Genomic DNA, 19,850 nt, shown 5'->3' with positions numbered 1-19,850 from the left:
CTAAACCCTAAACCCTGACCCTGACCCTGACCCTACCCTAACCCGAACCCTGACCGGAACCCGAACCCTAACCCTGACATGAATCTGAACCCGAACCCTAAACCTAACCCGAACCCGAATCCCTAACACGAACCCAAACCCGAACCCCTAACCCTAACCCGAACCCTAGCCCTAACCCGAACCCTAACCCGAACCCGAATCCTAACCAGAACTCTAACCCTAACCCTAACCATACCCGAAATATAACCTAAACCTAACCCTAACCCGAACCCTAACCCTAACCCGTACCCTAACACGAACCCTAACCCAAAACCTAACCCTAACAGTAACCCTAACCCTAACCCTCTCCTAATCCTAACCCTTACCCTAACCCTTACTCGAACCCGAACCTGAAACGTAACCCGAACCCTAAACCTAACACTAACCCTAACCCTCAGCCTAACACGAACCTGAACCCGAATCCTAACCGTAACCCTACTCGAAACAGAACCCTAACCCAAACCCTAACCCTAAACCGAACCATAACCCTAACCAGAACCCTAGCCCTAACCCGAACCCTAACCTGAATCCTAACCCTAACACGAAACCTAACCCTAACCCTAACCCGAACCCTAACCTTAACATGAACCTGAACCCGAAACCTAACCCTAACACTAACCCTAACACGAAAACTAACCCTAACCCTAAACCTAACCCTAACGTGAACCCTAACCCTAACCCTAAGCCTAAACCAAACCCTAAACCTAACCCTAACCCTAACGCTAACGCGAACCCTAACCATAACCCTAACCCTAACCTTAACCCGAAACCGAACCCTAACCCGAACCCTAACCCTAACCCGAACCCTATCCCTAACCCGAACCCTAACCCGAACCATAACCCTAACCCTAACCCTAAACCTGACCCTGACCCTTACCCTGACCCTAAACCCTAAACCCTGACCCTGACCCTAACCCTAACCCGAACCCTGACCCGATCCTGAACACTAACCGTGATGCGAACTTGAACCCGAACCTGAACGCGAACCCCTAACCTGACCCCAAACCCGAACCCCTAACCCTAACCCTAACCCGAAACCTAACCCTAACCCGAACCCTAACCGGAACACCAATTCTAACCCTAACACTAACCCTAACCCTAACCGAAAACGAACCCGAACCCGAACCATAACCCAAAGGCGAACCCTAACCCGAACCCGAACCCTATCCCTAACCTAAACTTAAACCCTAAAACCTCACCGTGACGCAAACACTAACCCTGATCCTGACCATGAACCTGACCCTGACCCTAGACCCTAAACCCTGACGCTGACCCTGACCCTAACCCAAACCCAAAACCTGACCTGAACCCTAACCCTAACCCTAACCCTAATCCTAACCCTAACCCAAACCCTAACCCTAACCCGAACCCTAACCGTAACCCTAACCCTAACCCGTACCCTCACCCTAACCCTAATCCCTAAACACTGACCTTGACCCTAACCCTAACCCTGACACTGACCCTGACCCTAACCCTAACCCGAACCCTGACCGGAACCTGAAGCCTAACCCTGATGCGAACCTGAACCCGAACCCAAACCCCGAACCTGAACCCGAAACCAAACCCCTAACCCTAAGCCTAACCCTAACCCGAACCCTTACATGAACCCAAACCCTAATGCGAACCCTCACCCGAACGCTAACCCGAACCCTATCCCTAAACCGAACCCGAACCTGACCCGAACCCTAATCACGAAACCTAACCCTGACGCTGACCATGACCCTGACCCTAACCCTCACCCTAAACCCTCAAACCTGACCCTGAACCTAACCTTAAACCTGACCCTGACCCTGACCCTAAACCCTAAACCCTGACACTGACCCTGATCCTCACCCTAACCCGAACCCTGACCCTAACCCTAACCCTAACCCTAACCCAAACCCTAACCGTAACCCTAACCCGAACACTAACCCTAACCCTAACCCTAACCCTAACCCTAACCCTATCCGAACCCTAACCCTAACCCAAGCCCTAACCGTAACCCTAACCCTAACCCGAACACTAACCCTAACCCTAACCCTAACCCTAACCCTAACCCTAACCATAATCGGAACCCGAACACTAACCCTAACCCGAACCCTAACCCTAACCCTAACCGTAATCCTAACCCGAACGCTAACCCTAAACCGAATCGTAACCCTAACCCTAACCGTAACCCTAACCCTGACCCTAACCATAACCCGAACCCGAACCTAACCCTAACCCTAACCCTAACCCTAACGCTACCCGAACCCTAACCCTAAACCAAACCCTAACCCTAAGCCTAACCCTCACCCTAACCCGAACTCTAACCCTAACCATAACCCCAACCCGAAACCTAACCCTAACAGTAACCCTAACCCGAAACCTAACCCTAACCCGAACACTAACCCTAACCCTAATCCTCACCGTAACCCTAACCCTAACCCTAACCCTAACCCTAACAGTAACCCTAACCCTAACCCTAACCCTAACCCTAACCCTAATCCTATACAAAACCCTAACCCTAAACCTAACCCTAACCCTAACCCGAACCGTAACCATAACCCTAACCCTAACCTTAACCTGAAACCGAACGCTAACCGAAACCTGACCCGAACCAGAACACTAAACCTGACGCGAATTTGAACCCAAAACCTAACCCGAACCCGAACCCCGAACCCGAACCCCTAACCCTAACCCTAACCCTAACCCTACAAGAACCCTAACCCTAACCCTAAAACTAACCCGAACCCTGGCCCTAACTCAAACCCTAACCCAAACCCTAACCCTAACCCTAACCCTAACCCTAACCCTGACCCAGACCCTTAGCCTGATCCTGACCATTTCCCTGACCCTAACCCTAACCCTAACCCTAACCAGAACCCTAGCCCTAACCCGAACCCTAACACTAATCCTACCCCTAACCCGAAACATAACCCGAACCCTAATCCTAACCCTAACCCTAAACCTAACCCTAACCTGAACCCTAACCCGAACACCAATTCTAACCCTTACCCTAACCCTAACCCTAACCCTCAGCCTAACCCGAACCCTAACCCTAACCATAACCCTAACCCTAAACCTCAGCCTAACCCTAACCCTACCCGAACCCTAAACCTAAAACAAACCCTAACCGTAAACCTAACCCTAACCTGAAGCCGAACTCTAACCCTAACCCTACCCGAACCCTAACCCTAAACCAAACCCTAAACCTAACCCTAACCCTAAACCAAACCCTAACCCGAAACCTAACCCGAACCCTAACCCTAACCCTCACCCGAATCCTACCCCAAACCCTAATCCTAACCCTAACCCTAACATGAACAGAAAAACGAAACCTAACCCTAACCCTAACCCTAACACGAACACTAAACCTAACCCTAACCTTAACCATAACGTGAACCCTAACCCTAACCCGAACCCTAACCCGAACCCTAACCCTAACCCGAACCCTCACCCTAACCCGAACTCTAACCCTAACCATAACCCCAACCCGAAACCTAACCCTAACAGTAACCCTAACCCGAAACCTAACCCTAACCCAAACACTAACCCTAACCCTAATCCTCACCCTAACCCTAACCCTAACCCTAACCCTAACAGTAACCCTAACCCTAACCCTAACCCTAACCCTAATCCTAAACCAAACCCTAACCCTAAACCTAACCCGAACCCGAACCCGAACCCTTCCCTAACCCTAACCCATACCCGAACCCTAACCCTAACCCTCCCCGAACCCTAACCCTAACCCAAACCCTAACCCTAACCCTAACCCTAACTCAAACCCTAACCCGAACCCTAACCCTAACCCGAACCCGAACCCTTCCCTAACCCTAACCCATACCCGAACCCTAACCCTAACCCTCCCCGAACCCTAACCCTAACCCAAACCCTAACCCTAACCCGAACCCTAACCGTAACCCTAACCCTAACCCGTACCCTCACCCTAACCCTAATCCCTAAACACTGACCTTGACCCTAACCCTAACCCTGACACTGACCCTGACCCTAACCCTAACCCGAACCCTGACCGGAACCTGAAGCCTAACCCTGACGCGAACCTGAACCCGAACCCAAACCCCGAACCTGAACCCGAAACCAAACCCCTAACCCTAAGCCTAACCCTAACCCGAACCCTTACATGAACCCAAACCCTAATGCGAACCCTCACCCGAATCCTAACCCGAACCCTATCCCTAAACCGAACCCGAACCTGACCCGAACCCTAATCACGAAACCTAACCCTGACCCTGACCATGACCCTGACCCTAACCCTCACCCTAAACCCTCAAACCTGACCCTGAACCTAACCTTAAACCTGACCCTGACCCTGACCCTAAACCCTAAACCCTGACACTGACCCTGACCCTCACCCTAACCCGAACCCTGACCCGAACCTGAACACTAACCCTGACGCGAACATCAACCCGAAACCTAACCCGAACCCGAACCCTAACCCTAACCCGAACCCTAACCCTAACCCTAACCCTAACCCTCACCCGAACCCTAACACGAACGCTAACCCTAACCCTGACTCTAACACTAACATTAAACTTAACCCTAACCCGAATCTGAGCCCTAACTCTAACCCTAACCCTATCCGAACCCTAACCCTAACCCAAACCCTAACCGTAACCATAACCCGAACACTAACCCTAATCCTAACCCTAACCCTAACCCTAACCCTAACCCTATCCCTAACCGTAACCCTATCCGAACCCTAACCCTAACCCAAACCCTAACCGTAACCCTAACCCTAACCCGAACACTAACCCCAACCCTAACCCTAAACGGAACCCTAACCCTAACCCTAACCCTAAACGGAACCCTAACCCTAACCCTAACCATAATCAGAACCCGAACACTAACCCTAACCCGAACCCTAACCCTAACCCTAACGTGAACCCGAACCCGAATCCAAAACCTAATCCTAACCCGAACCCAAACCCGAACTCTAACCCTAACCCTAACCCTAACCCTAACCTAACCCGAACCCTAACCCTAACCCTAACCGTAACCCTAACCCGAACGCTAACCCTAAACCGAATCGTAACCCTAACCCTAACCGTAACCCTAACCCTAACCCTAACCATAACCCGAACCCGAAACCTAACCCTAACCCTAACGCTACCTGAACCCTAACCCTAAACCAAACCCAAACCCTAAGCCTAACCCTAAGCCTAACCCTAACCCGAACCCGAACCCGAACCCGAACCCTAACCCTAACCCTAACCCGAACCCGAACCCTAACACGAACCCGAACCCTAACCCTAACCCGAACCCTAACCCGAACCCTAACCCTAACCCGAACCCTAACCCGAACCCTAACCCGAACCCTAACCCGAACCCTAACCCGAACCCGAACCCTAACCCTAACCCGAACCCTAACCCTAACCCGAACCCGAACCCTGACCCTGACCCTGACCCTGACCCTAACCCGAACCCTAACCCTAACCCTAACCCTAAACCGTAACCCTAACCCTAACCCGAACCCTATCCCTAAACCGAACCCGAACCTGACCCGAACCCTAATCACGAAACCTAACCCTGACCCTGACCATGACCCTGACCCTAACCCTCACCCTAAACCCTCAAACCTGACCCTGAACCTAACCTTAAACCTGACCCTGACCCTGACCCTAAACCCTAAACCCTGACACTGACCCTGACCCTCACCCTAACCCGAACCCTGACCCGAACCTGAACACTAACCCTGACGCGAACATCAACCCGAAACCTAACCCGAACCCTAACCCGAACCCTAACCCTAACCCTAACCCTAACCCTAAACCGAACCCGAACCCTAACATGAACGCTAACCCTAACCCTGACTCTAACACTAACATTAAACTTAACCCTAACCCGAATCTGAGCCCTAACTCTAACCCTAACCCTATCCGAACCCTAACCCTAACCCAAACCCTAACCGTAACCCTAACCCGAACACTAACCCTAATCCTAACCCTAACCCTAACCCTAACCCTATCCCTAACCGTAACCCTATCCGAACCCTAACCCTAACCCAAACCCTAACCGTAACCCTAACCCGAACCCTAACCCGAACCCTAACCCTAACCCTAACCGTAACCCTAACCCGAACGCTAACCCTAAACCGAATCGTAACCCTAACCCTAACCGTAACCCTAACCCTAACCCTAACCATAACCCGAACCCGAAACCTAACCCTAACCCTGACGCTACCTGAACCCTAACCCTAAACCAAACCCTAACCCTAAGCCTAACCCTAAGCCTAACCCTAACCCGAACCCGAACCCGAACCCGAACCCTAACCCTAACCCTAACCCGAACCCTAACACGAACCCGAACCCTAACCCGAACCCGAACCCGATCCCTAACCCGAACCCTAAGCCTAACCCGAACCCTAACCCGAACCCTAACCCGAACCCTAACCCGAACCCTAACCCTAACCCGAACCCTGACCCTGACCCTGACCCTGACACTAACCCTAACCCTAACCCTAACCCTAACCCTAAACCCTAACCCTAACCCTAACCCTAACCCGAACCCGAACCCGAACCCGAACCCAAACCCTAACCCGAACCCGAACCCTAACGCGAACCCTAACCCTAACCCTAACCCGAACCCTAACCCTAACCCGAACCCTAACCCTAACCCTAACCCTAACCCGAACCCTAACCCTAACCCTAACCTGACGCGAACCAGAACACTAAACCTGACGCGAATTTGAACCCAAAACCTAACCCGAACCCGAACCCCGAACCCGAGCCCCTAACCCTAACCCTAACCCTAACCCTACAAGAACCCTAACCCTAACCCTAAAAGTAACCCGAACCCTGGCGCTAACTCAAACCCTAACCCGAACCCTAACCCTAACCCTAACCCTAACCCTAACTCAAACCCTAACCCGAACCCTAACCCTAACGCTACAAGAACCCTAACCCTAACCCTAAAACTCACCCGAACCCTGGCGCTAACTCAAACCCTAACCCGAACCCTAACCCTAACCCTAACCCTAACCCTAACTCAAACCCTAACCCGAACCCTAACCCTAACCCTAACCCTAACTCAAACCCTAACCCTAACCCTAACCCTAACCCTAACCCTTACCCTAACCCTAACCCGAACCCTAACCCTAACCCTAACGTGAACCCGAACCCGAATCCAAAACCTAACCCTAACCCGAACCCTAACCCTAACCTAACCCTAACCCTAACCTGAACCCTAACCCTAACCGTAACACTAATCCGAACGCTAACCCTAAACCGAATCATAACCCTAACCCTAACCGTAACCCTAACCCTAACCCTAACGCTACCCGAACCCTAACCCTAAACCAAACCCTAACCCTAAGCCTAACCCTAAGTCTAACCCTAACCCTAACCCGAACCCGAACCCGAACCCTAATCCGAACCCTAACCCTAACCCTAACCCTAACCTAACCCTAACCCTAACCCGAACCCTAACCCTAACCGTAACCCTAACCCGAACGCTAACCCTAAACCGAATCGTAACCCTAACCCTAACCGTAACCCTAACCCTAACCCTAACGCTACCCGAACCCTAACCCTAAAACAAACCCTAACCCTAAGCCTAACCCTAAGCCTAACCCTAACCCTAACCCGAACCCGAACCCGAACCCTAATCCAAACCCTAACCTAACCCTAACCCTAACCCTAACCCGAACCCGAACCCTAACACGAACCCGTACCCTAACCCAAAACCTAACCCGAACCCTAACCCGAACCGTAACCCTAACCCTAACCCTAACCCGAACCCTAACCCGAACCCTAACCCAAACCCTAACCCTAACCCTAACCCGAACTCTAACCCGAACCCTAACCCGAACCCGAACCCGAACCCTAACCCTAACCCGAACCCTAACCCGAAACCTAACCCGAATCCGAACCCTAACCCTAACCCGAACCCTAACCCTAACCCCAACCCTAACCCTAACCCGAACCCGAACCCTGACCCTGACCCTGACCCTGACCCTAACCCTGACCCTGACCCTAACCCTAACCCTAACCCTAAACCCTAACCCTAACCCTAACCCTAACCCGAACCCGAACCCTGACCGTACCCCTAACCCGAACCCTAACCCGAACCCTAACCCTAACCCTAACCCTAAACCGAACCCGAACCCTAACCCGAACCCGAACCCTGACCCTGACCCTGACCCTAACCCGAACCCGAACCCGAACCCGAACCCTAACCCTGACCCGAACCCGAACCCGAACCCTAACCCTGACCCTAACCCGAACCCGAACCCTAACCCGAACCCGAACCCTAACCCTAACCCGAACCCGAACCCGAACCCGAATCCGTACCCGAACCCGAACCCTAACCCGAACCCCTAACCCTAACCCGAACCCGAACCCTAACGCGACCCTAACCCGAATCCGAACCCGAACCCTGACCCTAACCCGAACCCGAAACCGAACCCTGACCCCATCCCGAACCCGAACCCAATCCCGAACCCTAACCCAAACCCGATCCCGAACCCTAACCCGAACCCGAACCCTAACCCGAACCCGAACCCTAACCCTAACCCCGAACCCTAACCCGAACCCTAACCCGAACCCGAATCCGAACCCGAACCCTGACCCTAACCCGAACCCGAAACCGAACCCTGACCCAATCCCGATCCCGAACCCGAACCCGAATCCGAACCCGAACCCGAACCCTAACCCTAACCCCAAACCCCTAACCCCAACCTGAGGAACACAGCATTGAGACACATTTGACAAAAACCCACGTCCAACGAAATATATTTTCTTCATGTGCAAACCCTATCATAACTGCTTTCGGCAAGGTAAGGAAAATGTCATATGCTTATCTGTAAGAAACAACAGTGCCCTGGAACAGTCTGAGCCCTAATATCAGCACTGTGCTTTTGGTAGCGGGAGTTAAAGCGGAGGCAAACAGCACTAAGACACATTTGGCAAAAATCGTGTTCCAACGAATAATATTTTCTTCCCTTTCAAACCCTAACGTAAGTGGTTAGGGCCAGATAAATAAATGCCATACACTTATCTGTAAGAAACAACAGTGCCCAGGAACGGGTTTCCACGTGAAGAAAATATTTCTCGTTGGAACTCCGCTTTTTTACTTTACCTTCCACAACCCCTTGTGATAGGGTTTCCACGTTAAGAAAATCGTTTTCATTGGAAGCCGGTTTTTCCCAAATGTGTCTAAGTGCTGTTTTCCTCGGGTTTCACTCATGCTACCAAAAGCCCAGTGATGATGTTAGGGCTTAGACTGTTCCTGGGTAATGTTGTTTCTTACACATAACGGTGTGGCATTTTCTTTACATTGCCCAAACCACATATAATAGGGTTTCAACATGAAGAAAATATTTTTCGTTGGAAGCGGTTTTTTGTCAAATGTGTCTCGATACCGTGTTGCTTGGGATTAACTAATGCTACTAAAAGCACAATGCTGATATGAGGGCTCAGACCGTACCTGGACACTCCTGTTTCTCACAGATAAGCCTATGGCATTTTCTTTACATTAGCACAAACAATTATGATACAGTTTGCAAAGGGAAAATATATTTCATTGAAAGGCGGTTTTTGCCAAATTTTCTCAGTGCTGTTTGCGTCGGTTTTAAGTCATGATACCAAAAGAACAGTGATGATCTTAGGGCTCAGACCGTCCATGGGCACTGTTGTTTCTTACAAATAAGTGTATGGCACATCCTTCACCTTTCCACAACAACGTAAGATAGAGTTTGCACATCAAGAAATATATTTAATTGGAACCCGTTTTTGCCAAATATGTCTCAATACTATGTCCTCAGCACTTGGGAACAAGTCTGCACGTGGAGAAGGACTTTCTCGTGGGAAGCCGGTTTTTGTCAAATGTGTCCCAGTGCTGTGCTCCTCTCTTTTCACTCCTGCTGCCAGAAGCCCAGGGAGGAGGGGAGGGCTTAGAACATGGCTGGGCACTGGGGTTTCTTCCAGAGAAGGGGATGGCATTTGCTTTCCCTTGATACCACCCCTTGGGATAGGGTCTGCACCTCAGGAAAGCTCTTTCCGTGGGAAGCCGGCTTTCTGCCCAACGGGCCTCAGGGCCGTGGGCCTCGGGGGTCCCTCCGGCTCATCAGAACACAGGGACGAGGTGAGGGGCTTAGACCATGCCTGGGCCATGTTGTTTCTTCCACCTGGGTGTGTGGCATTTTCTTGAACTGGCTACCCCCACTTGGGATAGGTTTTCTACAGCAAGAGCATATTGTTCGTCGGAAGCCGTTTGGGCCCCAGGGGTCTCCGGGCTGTGTTCGTTGGGGTGGAACTCCTGCTAGCAAAACCGCCGGGATGAGGGAAGGGCTCAGACTGTGCCTGGGCCCTGTGGTCTCTTCCAGGTCAGTGTATGGCATTTCCTTCACCTTGCCACAGGCACTGGGGAGCATGTCTGCACGTGGAGAATGACTTTTTCATGGGAAGCCGGTTTCTGTCAAAGAGTCCCAGTGCTCTGCTCCTCTCTTTTCACTCCTGCTGCCAGAAGCCCAGGGAGGATGGGAGGGCTTAGAACATGGCTGGGCACTGTGGTTTCTTCCAGAGAAGTGGAGGGCATTTGCATTACCTTGCCACAACCACTTGGGATAGGGTCTGCACCTCAGGAAAACTGTATCCGTGGGAAGCCGGCTTTTTGCAAAGGGGTCTCAGGGCCGTGGGCCTCGGGTGTCCCTCCAGCTCCCCAAAGCACAGGGACGAGGTGAGGGGCTTAGACCATGCCTGGGCAATGTTGTTTCTTACATCTGGGTGTGTGGCATTTTGTTGACCTGGCTACCCCCACTTGGGATAGGTTTTCCACAGCAAGCGCCTATTGTTCGTCGGAAGCCGTTCTTGCCCCAGGGGTCTCCGGGCTGTGTTCGTTGGGGTTGAACTCCTGCTAGCAAAACCGCTGGGATGAGGGAAGGGTTCAGACTGTGCCTGGGCCCTGTGGTCTCTTCCAGGTGAGTGTATGGCATTTCCTTCCCCTTGCCACAGGCACCTGGGAGCATGTCTGCACGTGGAGAAAGACTTTCGCATGGGAAGCCGGTTTTTGTTAAACGGGTCCCAGTGCTCTGCTCCTCTCTTTTCACTCCTGCTGCCAGAAGCCCAGGGAGGATGGGAGGGCTTAGAACATGGCTGGGCACTGTGGTTTCTTCCAGAGAAGGGGATGGCATTTGCTTTACCTTGCCACAACCACTTGTGAGAAGGTCTGCACCTCAGGAAAACTGTTTCCGTGGGAAGCCGGCTTTTGGCCAAACGGGTCTCAGGGCCGTGGGGCTCGGCTGTCCCTCCGGCTCCCCAAAGCACAGGGACGAGATGAGTGGCTTAGACCATGCTTGGGCAATGTTGTTTCTTACACCTGGGTATTTGGCATTTTGTTGACCTGGCTACCCCCACTTGGGATAGGTTTTCCACAGCAAGCACCTATTGTTCGTCGGAAGCCGTTTTTGCCTCAGGGTCTCCGGGCTGTGTTCGTTGTGGTGGAACTCCTGCTAACAAAACCGCCGGGATGAGGCAAGGGCTCAGACTGTGCCTGGGCCCTGTGGTCTATTCCAGGTCAGTGTATGGCATTTCCTTCACCTTGCCACAGGCACTGGGAAGCATGTCTGCACGTGGAGAAGGACTTCCTCGTGGGAAGCCGGTTTCTGTCACAGAGTCCCAGTGCTGTGCTCCTCTCTTTTCACTCCTGCTGCCAGAAGCCCAGTGAGGAGGGGAGGGCTTAGAACATGGGTGGGCACTGGGGTTTCTTCCAGAGAAGGGGATGGCATTTGCTTTCCCTTTCCACCACCCCTTGGGATAGGGTCTGCACCTCAGGAAAGCTGTTTCCTTGGGAAGCCGGCTTTCTGCCCAACGGGCCTCAGGGCCGTGGCCCTCGGGGGTCCCTTCAGATCCCCAAAGCACAGGGACGAGGTGAGGGGCTTAGACCATGCCTGGGCAATGTTATTTCATCCACCTGGGTGTGTGGCATTTTGTTGACCTGGCTACCCCCACTTGGGATAGGTTTTCCACAGCAAGAGCATATTGTTTGTCGGAAGCCGTTTGGGCCCCAGGGGGTCTCCGGGCTGTGTTCGTTGGGGTTGAACTCCTGCTAGCAAAACCGCCGGGATGAGGGAAGGGCTCAGACTGTGCCTGGGCCCTGTGGTCTCTTCCAGGTCAGTGTATGGCATTTCTTTCACCTTGCCACAGGCACTGGGGAGAATTTCTGCACGTGGAGAAGGACTTCCTCGTGGGAAGCCGGTTTCTGTCAAAGGGTCCCAGTGCTGTGCTCCTCTCTTTTCTCTCCTGCTGCCAGAAGCCCAGGAAGGAGGGGAGGGCTTAGAACATGGCTGGGCACTGGGGTTTCTTCCAGAGAAGGGGATGGCATTTGCTTTCCCTTGCCACCACCCCTTGGTAGGGTCTGCACCTCAGGAAAGCTGTTTCCTTGGGAAGCCGGCTTTCTCCCAACGGGCCTCAGGGCCGTGGGCCTCGGGGGTCCCTCCGGCTCCCCACAGCACAGGGACGAGGTGAGGGGCTTAGACCATGCCTGGGCAATGTTGTTTCTTACACCTGGGTGTGTGGCATTTTGTTGACCTGGCTACCCCCACTTGGGATAGGTTTTCCACAGCAAGCACCTATTGTTCGTCGGAAGCCGTTTTTGCCCCAGGGGTCTCCGGGCTGTGTTCCTTGGGCTTGAACTCCTGCTAGCAAAACCGCTGGGATGAGGGAAGGGCTCAGACTGTGCCTGGGCCCTGTGGTCTCTTCCAGGTCAGTGTATGGCATTTCCTTCACCTTGCCACAGGCACTGGGAAGCATGTCTGCACGTGGAGAAGGACTTCCTCGTGGGAAGCCGGTTTCTGTCAAAGGGTCCCAGTGCTGTGCTCCTCTCTTTTCTCTCCTGCTGCCAGAAGCCCAGGGAGGAGGGGAGGGCTTCGAACAATGCTGGGCACTGGGGTTTCTTCCAGAGAAGAGGATGGCATTTGCTTTCCCTTGCCACCACCCCTTGGGATAGGGTCTGCACCTCAGGAAAGCTGGTTCCGTGGGAAGCCGGCTTTCTGCCCAACGGGCCTCAGGGCCGTGGGCCTCGGGGGTCCGTACGGCTCCCCAGAGCACAGGGACGAAGTGAGGGGCTTAGACCATGCTTGGGCCATGTTGTTTCTTCCACCTGGGTGTGTGGCATTTTGTTGACCTGGCTACCCCCACTTGGGATAGGTTTTCCACAGCAAGAGCATATTGTTCTTCGGAAGCCGTTTGGGCCCCAGGGGGTCTCCGGGCTGTGTTCCTTGTGGTGGAACTCCTGCTAACAAAACCGCCGGGATGAGGCAAGTGCTCAGACTGTGCCTGGGCCCTGTGGTCTCTTCCAGGTCAGTGTATGGCATTTCCTTCACCTTGCCACAGGCACTGGGAAGCATGTCTGCACGTGCAGAAAGACTTTCCCGTGGGAAGCCGGTTTTTGTCAAACGGGTCCCAGTGCTCTGCTCCTCTCTTTTCACTCCTGCTGCCAGAAGCCCAGGGAGGATGGACGGGCTTAGAACATGGCTGGGCACTGGGGTTTCTTCCAGAGGAGGGGATGGCATTTGCTTTCCCTTGCCACCACTCCTTGGGATATGGTCTACACCTCATGAAATCTGTTTCCGTGGGAAGCCGGCTTTCTGCCCAACGGGCCTCAGGGCCGTGGGCCTCGGGGGTCCCTCCGGCTCCCCAAAGCACAGAGACGAGGTGAGGTACTTAGACCATGCCTGGGCCATGTTGTTTCTTCCACCTGGTGTGTGGCATTTTGTTGACCTGGCTACCCCCACTTGGGATAGGTTTTCCACAGCAAGAGCATATTGCTCGTCGGAAGCCGTTTGGGCCACAGGGGGTCTCCGGGCTCTGTTCCTTGGGGTTGAACTCCTGCTAGCAAAACCGCCGGGATGAGGGAAGGGCTCAGACTGTTCCTGGGCCCTGTGGTCTCTTCCAGGTCAGTGTATGGCATTTCTTTCACCTTACCACAGGCACTGGGGAGCATGTCTGCACGTGGAGAAGGACTTTCTCGTGGGAAGCCGGTTTCTGTCAAAGGGTCCCAGTGCTGTGCTCCTCTCTTTTCACTCCTGCTGCCAGAAGCCCAGGGAAGAGGGGAGGGCTTAGAACATCCCTGGGCACTGGAGTTTCTTTCAGAGAAGGGGATGGCCTTTGCTTTCCCTTGCCACCACCCCTTGAGATAGGGGCTGCCCCTCAGGAAAGCTGTTTCCGTGGGAAGCCCTCTGCATAACGGGCCTCAGGGCCGTGGGCCTCGGGGGTCCCTCCGGCTCCCCAAAGCATAGAGACGAGGTGAGGGACTTAGACCATGCCTGGGCCATGTTGTTTCTTCCGCCTGGGTGTGTGGCATTTTGTTGACCTGGCTACTCACATTTGCATATGTTTTCCAGAGCAAGCACCTATTGTTCCTCAGAAGCAGTTTTTGCCCCAGGGGTCTCCAGGCAGTGTTCCTTGGGCTTGAACTCCTGCTAGCTAAACTGCTGGGATGAGGGAAGGGCTCACACTGTGCCTGGGCCCTGTGGTCTCTTCCAGGTCAGTGTATGGTATTTCCTTCACCTTGCCACAGGCACTGGGGAGCATGTCTGCACGTGGAGAAGGACTTCCCCCTGGGAAATGGTTTCTGTAAAATGGTCCCAATGCTGTGCTCCTCTCTTTTCACTCCTGCAGCCAGAAGTCCAGGGAGGAGGGGAGGGCTTAGAACATGGCTGGGCACTGGGGTTTCTTCCAGAGAAGGGGATGGCATTTGCTTTCATTGCCACCACCCCTTGGGATAGAGTCTGCACCTCAGGAAAGCTGTTTCCTTGGGAAGACGGCTTTCTGCCAAACGGGCCTCAGGGCCGTGGGCTTCGGGGGTCCCTCCGGCTCCACAAAGCACAGGGACGAGGTGAGGGGCTTTGACGATGCCTGAGCCATGTTCTTTCTTCCACCTGGGTGTATGGCATTTTGTTGACCAGGCTACCCGCACTTGGGATAGGTTTTCCACAGCAAGAGCATATTGTTCGTCGGAAGCCGTTTGGGCCCCAGGGGGTCTCCGGGCTGTGTTCCTTGGGGTTGAACTCCTGCTAGCAAAACCGCCGGGAGGAGGGAAGGGCTCAGACTGTGCCTGGGCCCTGTGGTCTCTTCCAGGTCAGTGTATGGCATTTCCTTCCCCTTGCCACAGGCACTGGGGAGCATGTCTGCACGTGGAGAAGGACTTCCTCGTGGGAAGCCGGTTTCCCGTCAAAGGATCCCAGTGCTGTGGTCCTCTCTTTTCACTCCTGCTGCCAGAAGCCCAGGGAGGAGGGGAGGGCTTAGAACATGGCTGGGCACTGGTGTTTATTGCAGAGGAGGAGATGGCATTTGCTTTCCCTTACCACCACCCCTTGGGATAGGGTCTGCAACTCAGGAAAGCTGTTTCCGTGGGAGGCCGGTTTCTGCCAAACGGGTCTCAGGGCCTTGGGCTTCGGGGGTCCCTCCGGCTCCCCAAAGCACAGAGAGGAGGTGAGGGGTTAGACCATGCCTGGGCCTAGTTGTCTCTTCCACCTGGGTGTGTGGCATTTTGTTGACCTGGCTACCCCCTCTTGGGATAAGTTTTCCACAGCAAGAGCATATTGTTCGTCGGAAGCCGTTTGGGCGCCAGGGGGTCTCCGGGCTGTGTTCCTTGTGGTGGAACTCCTGCTAGCAAAACCGCCAGGATGAGGGAAGGGCTCAGACTGTGCCTGGGCCCTGTGGTCTCTTCCAGGTCAGTGTATGGTATTTCCTTCACCTTGCCACAGGCACTGGGGAGCATGTCTGCACGTGGAGAAGGACTTCCTCATGGAAGCCGGTTTCTGTCAAAGCGTCCCAGTGCTGTCCTCCTCTCTTTTCACTCCTGCTGCTAGAAGCCCAGGGAGGAGGGGAGGGCTTAGAACATGGCTGGGCACTGGGGTTTCTTCCAGAGAAGGAGATGGCATTTTTTTCCCTTGCCTCCACCCCTTGGGATAGGCTCTGCACCTCAGGAAAGCTGTTTCCGTGGGAAGCCGGCTTTTTGCAAAGGGTTCTCAGGGCCGTGGGCCTCGGCTGTCCCTCCGGCTCCCCAAAGCACAGGGACAAGGTGAGGGGCTTAGACCATGCCTGGGCAATGTTGTTTCTTACACCTGGGTGTGTGGCATTTTATTGACCTGGCTACCCCCACTTGGGATAGGTTTTCAACAGCAAGCGCCTTTGTTCCTCGGAAGCCGTTTTTGCCTCAGGGGTCTCCGGGCTGTGTTCGTTGGGGTTGAACTCCTGCTAGCAAAACCGCCGGGATGAGGGAAGGGTTCAGACTGTGCCTGGGCCCTGTGGTCTCTTCCAGGTCAGTGTATGGCATTTCCTTCCCCTTGCCACAAGCACCTGGGAGTATGTCTGCACGTCGAGAAAGACTTTCCCGTGGGAAGCCGGTTTTTGTCAAACGGGTCCCAGTGCTCTGCTCCTCTCTTTTCACTCCTGCTGCCAGAAGCCTAGGGAGGATGGGAGGGCTTAGAACATGGCTGGGCACTGTGGTTTCTTCCAGAGAAGTGGAGGGCATTTGCTTTACCTTGCCACAACCACTTGGGATAGGGTCTGCACCTCAGGAAAACTGTTTCCGTGGGAAGCCGGCTTTTTGCAAAGGGGTTTCTCTGCAGTGGGCCTCGGGTGTCCCTCGGCTTCCCAAAGCACAGGGACGAGGTGAGGGGCTTAGACCATGCCTGGGCAATGTTGTTTCTTACACCTGGGTGTGTGGCATTGTTTACCTGGCTACCCCCACTTGGGATAGGTGTTCCACAGCAAGCACCGATTGTTCGACGGACGCCGTTTTTGCCTCAGGGGTCTCCGGGCTGTGTTCGTTGGGGTTGAACTCCTGCTAGCAAAACCGCCGGGATGAGGGAAGGGTTCAGACTGTGCCTGGGCCCTGTGGTCTCTTCCAGGTCAGTGTATGGCATTTCCTTCCCCTTGCCACAGGCACCTGGGAGTATGTCTGCACGTCGAGAAAGACTTTCCCGTGGGAAGCCGGTTTTTGTCAAACGGGTCCCAGTGCTCTGCTCCTCTCTTTTCACTCCTGCTGCCAGAAGCCCAGGGAGGATGGGAGGGCTTAGAACATGGCTGGGCACTGTGGTTTCTTCCAGAGAAGTGGAGGGCATTTGCTTTACCTTGCCACAACCACTTGGGATAGGGTCTGCACCTCAGGAAAACTGTTTCCGTGGGAAGCCGGCTTTTTGCAAAGGGGTTTCTCTGCAGTGGGCCTCGGGTGTCCCTCGGCTTCCCAAAGCACAGGGACGAGGTGAGGGGCTTAGACCATGCCTGGGCAATGTTGTTTCTTACACCTGGGTGTGTGGCATTGTTTACCTGGCTACCCCCACTTGGGATAGGTGTTCCACAGCAAGCACCTATTGTTCGTCGGAAGCCTTTTTTGCCCCAGGGGTCTCCGGGCTGTGTTCGTTGGGGGTTGAACTCCTGCTAGCAAAACCGCCGGGTTGAGGGAAGGGTTCAGACTGTGCCTGGGCCCTTCGGTCTCTTCCAGGTCAGTGTTTGGCATTTCCTTCCCCTTGCCCCAGGCACCTGGGAGCATGTCTGCACGTGGAGAAAGACTTTCCCGTGGGAAGCCGGTTTTTGTCAAACGGGTCCCAGTGCTCTTCTCCACTCTTTTCACTCCTGCTGCCAGAAGCCCAGGGACGTTGGGAGGGATTAGAACATGGCTGGGCACTGTGGTTTCTTCCAGAGAAGTGGAGGGCATTTGCGTTACCTGGCCACAACCACTTGGGATAGGGTCTGCACCTCAGGGAAACTGTTTCCGTGGGAAGCCGGCTTTTTGCAAAGGGGTCTCAGGGCCATGGGCTCGGCTGTCCCTCCGGCTCTCCAAAGCACAGGGACGAGGTGAGGGGCTTAGACCATGCCTGGGCAATGTTGTTTCTTATACCTGGGTGTGTGGCATTTTGTTGAGCTGGCTACCCCCACTTGGGATAGGTTTTCCACAGGAAGCACCTATTGTTCGTTGGACGCCGTTTTTGCCCCAGGGGTCTCCGGGCTGTGTTCCTTGGGGTTGAACTCCTGCTAGCAAAACCGCCGGGTTGAGGGAAGGGTTCAGACTGTGCCTGGGCCCTGTGGTCTCTTCCAGGTCAGTGTATGGCATTTCCTTCCCCTTTCCCCAGGCACCTGGGAGCATGTCTGCACGTGGAGAAAGACTTTACCATAGGAAGCCCGTTTTTGTCAAACGGGTCCCAGTGCTCTGCTCCTCTCTTTTCACTCCTGCTGCCAGAAGCCCAGGGAGGATGGGAGGGCTTAGAACATGGCTGGGCACTGTGGTTTCTTCCAAAGAAGTGGAGGGCATTTGCTTTACCTTGCCACAACCACTTGTGAGAGGGTCTGCACTTCAGGAAAACTGTTTCCTTCGGAAACCGGCTTTTTGCAAAGGGGTTTCTCTGCAGTGGGCCTCGGGTGTCCCTCCGGCTCCCCAAAGCACAGGGACGAGGTGAGGGGCTTAGACCATGCCTGGGCAATGTTGTTTCTTACACCTGGGTGTGTGGCATTGTTTACCTGGGTACCCCCACTTGGGATAGGTGTTCCACAGCAAGCACCTATTGTTCGCCGGAAGCCTTTTTTGCCCCAGGGGTCTCCGGACTGTGTTCGTTGGGGTTGAACTCCTGCTAGCAAAACCGCCGGATTGAGGGAAGGGTTCAGACTGTGCCTGGGCCTGTGGTCTCTTCCAAGTCAGTGTATGGCATTTCCTTCCCCTTGCCACAGGCACCTGGGAGCATGTCTGCACGTGGAGAAAGACTTTCCCGTGGGAAGCCGGTTTTTGTCAAACGGGTCCCAGTGCTCTGCTCCTCTCTTTTCACTCCTGCTGCCAGAAGCCCAGGGAGGATGGGAGGGCTTAGAACATGGCTGGGCACTGTGGTTTCTTCCAGAGAAGTGGAGGGCATTTGTTTTACCTTGCCACAACCACTTGTGAGAGGGTCTGCACTTCAGGAAAACTGTTTCCGTGGGAAACCGGCTTTTTGCAAAGGGGTCTCAGGGCCGTGGGCCTCGGGTGTCCCTCCGGCTCCCCAAAGCACAGGGACGAGGTGAGGGGCTTAGACCATGCCTGGGCAATGTTGTTTCTTACACATGGGTGTGTGGCATTGTTTACCTGGGTACCCCCACTTGGGATAGGTGTTCCATAGCAAGCACCGATTGTTTGTCGGAAGCCGTTTTTGCCCCAGGGGTCTCCGGGCTGTGTTCGTTGGGGTTGAACTCCTGCTAGCAAAACCGCCGGGATGAGGGAAGGGTTCAGACTGTGCCTGGGCCCTGTGGTCTCTTCCAGGTCAGTGTATGGCATTTCCTTCCCCTTGCCACAGGCACCTGGGAGCATGTCTGCCCGTGGAGAAAGACTTTCCCGTGGGAAGCCGTTTTTTGTCAAACGGGTCCCAGTGCTCTGCTCCTCTCTTTTCACTCCTGCTGCCAGAAGCCCAGGGAGGATGGGAGGGCTTAGAACATGGCTGGGCACTGTGGTTTCTTCCAGAGAAGTGGAGGGCATTTGCTTTACCTTGCCACAACCACTTGTGAGAGGGTCTGCACCTCAGGAAAACTGTTTCCGTGGGAAGCCGGCTTTTTGCAAAGGGGTCTCAGGGCCGTGGGCCTCGGGTGTCCCTCCGGCTCCCCAAACCACAAGGACGAGGTGAGGGGCTTAGACCATGCCTGGGCAATGTTGTTTCTAGCACCTGGGTGTGTGGCATTTTTTTAAGCTGGCTACCCCTACTTGGGATAGGTTTTCCACAGCAAGCAGCTATTGTTCGTCGGAAGCCGTTTTTACCCCAGGGGTCTCCGGGCTGTGTTCGTTGGGGTTAAACTCCTGCTAGCAAAGCCGCCGGGATGAGGGAAGGGTTCAGACTGTGCCTGGGCCCTGTGGTCTCTTCCAGGTCAGGGTAT

This window comes from Ursus americanus, chromosome 19 (assembly GCF_024610735.1).
Source record: "Ursus americanus isolate L20-20 chromosome 19, mUrsAme1.1.p, whole genome shotgun sequence".
In the NCBI taxonomy this organism is placed as follows: domain Eukaryota; kingdom Metazoa; phylum Chordata; class Mammalia; order Carnivora; family Ursidae; genus Ursus; species Ursus americanus.
This window is presented reverse-complemented; position numbering follows the sequence as displayed.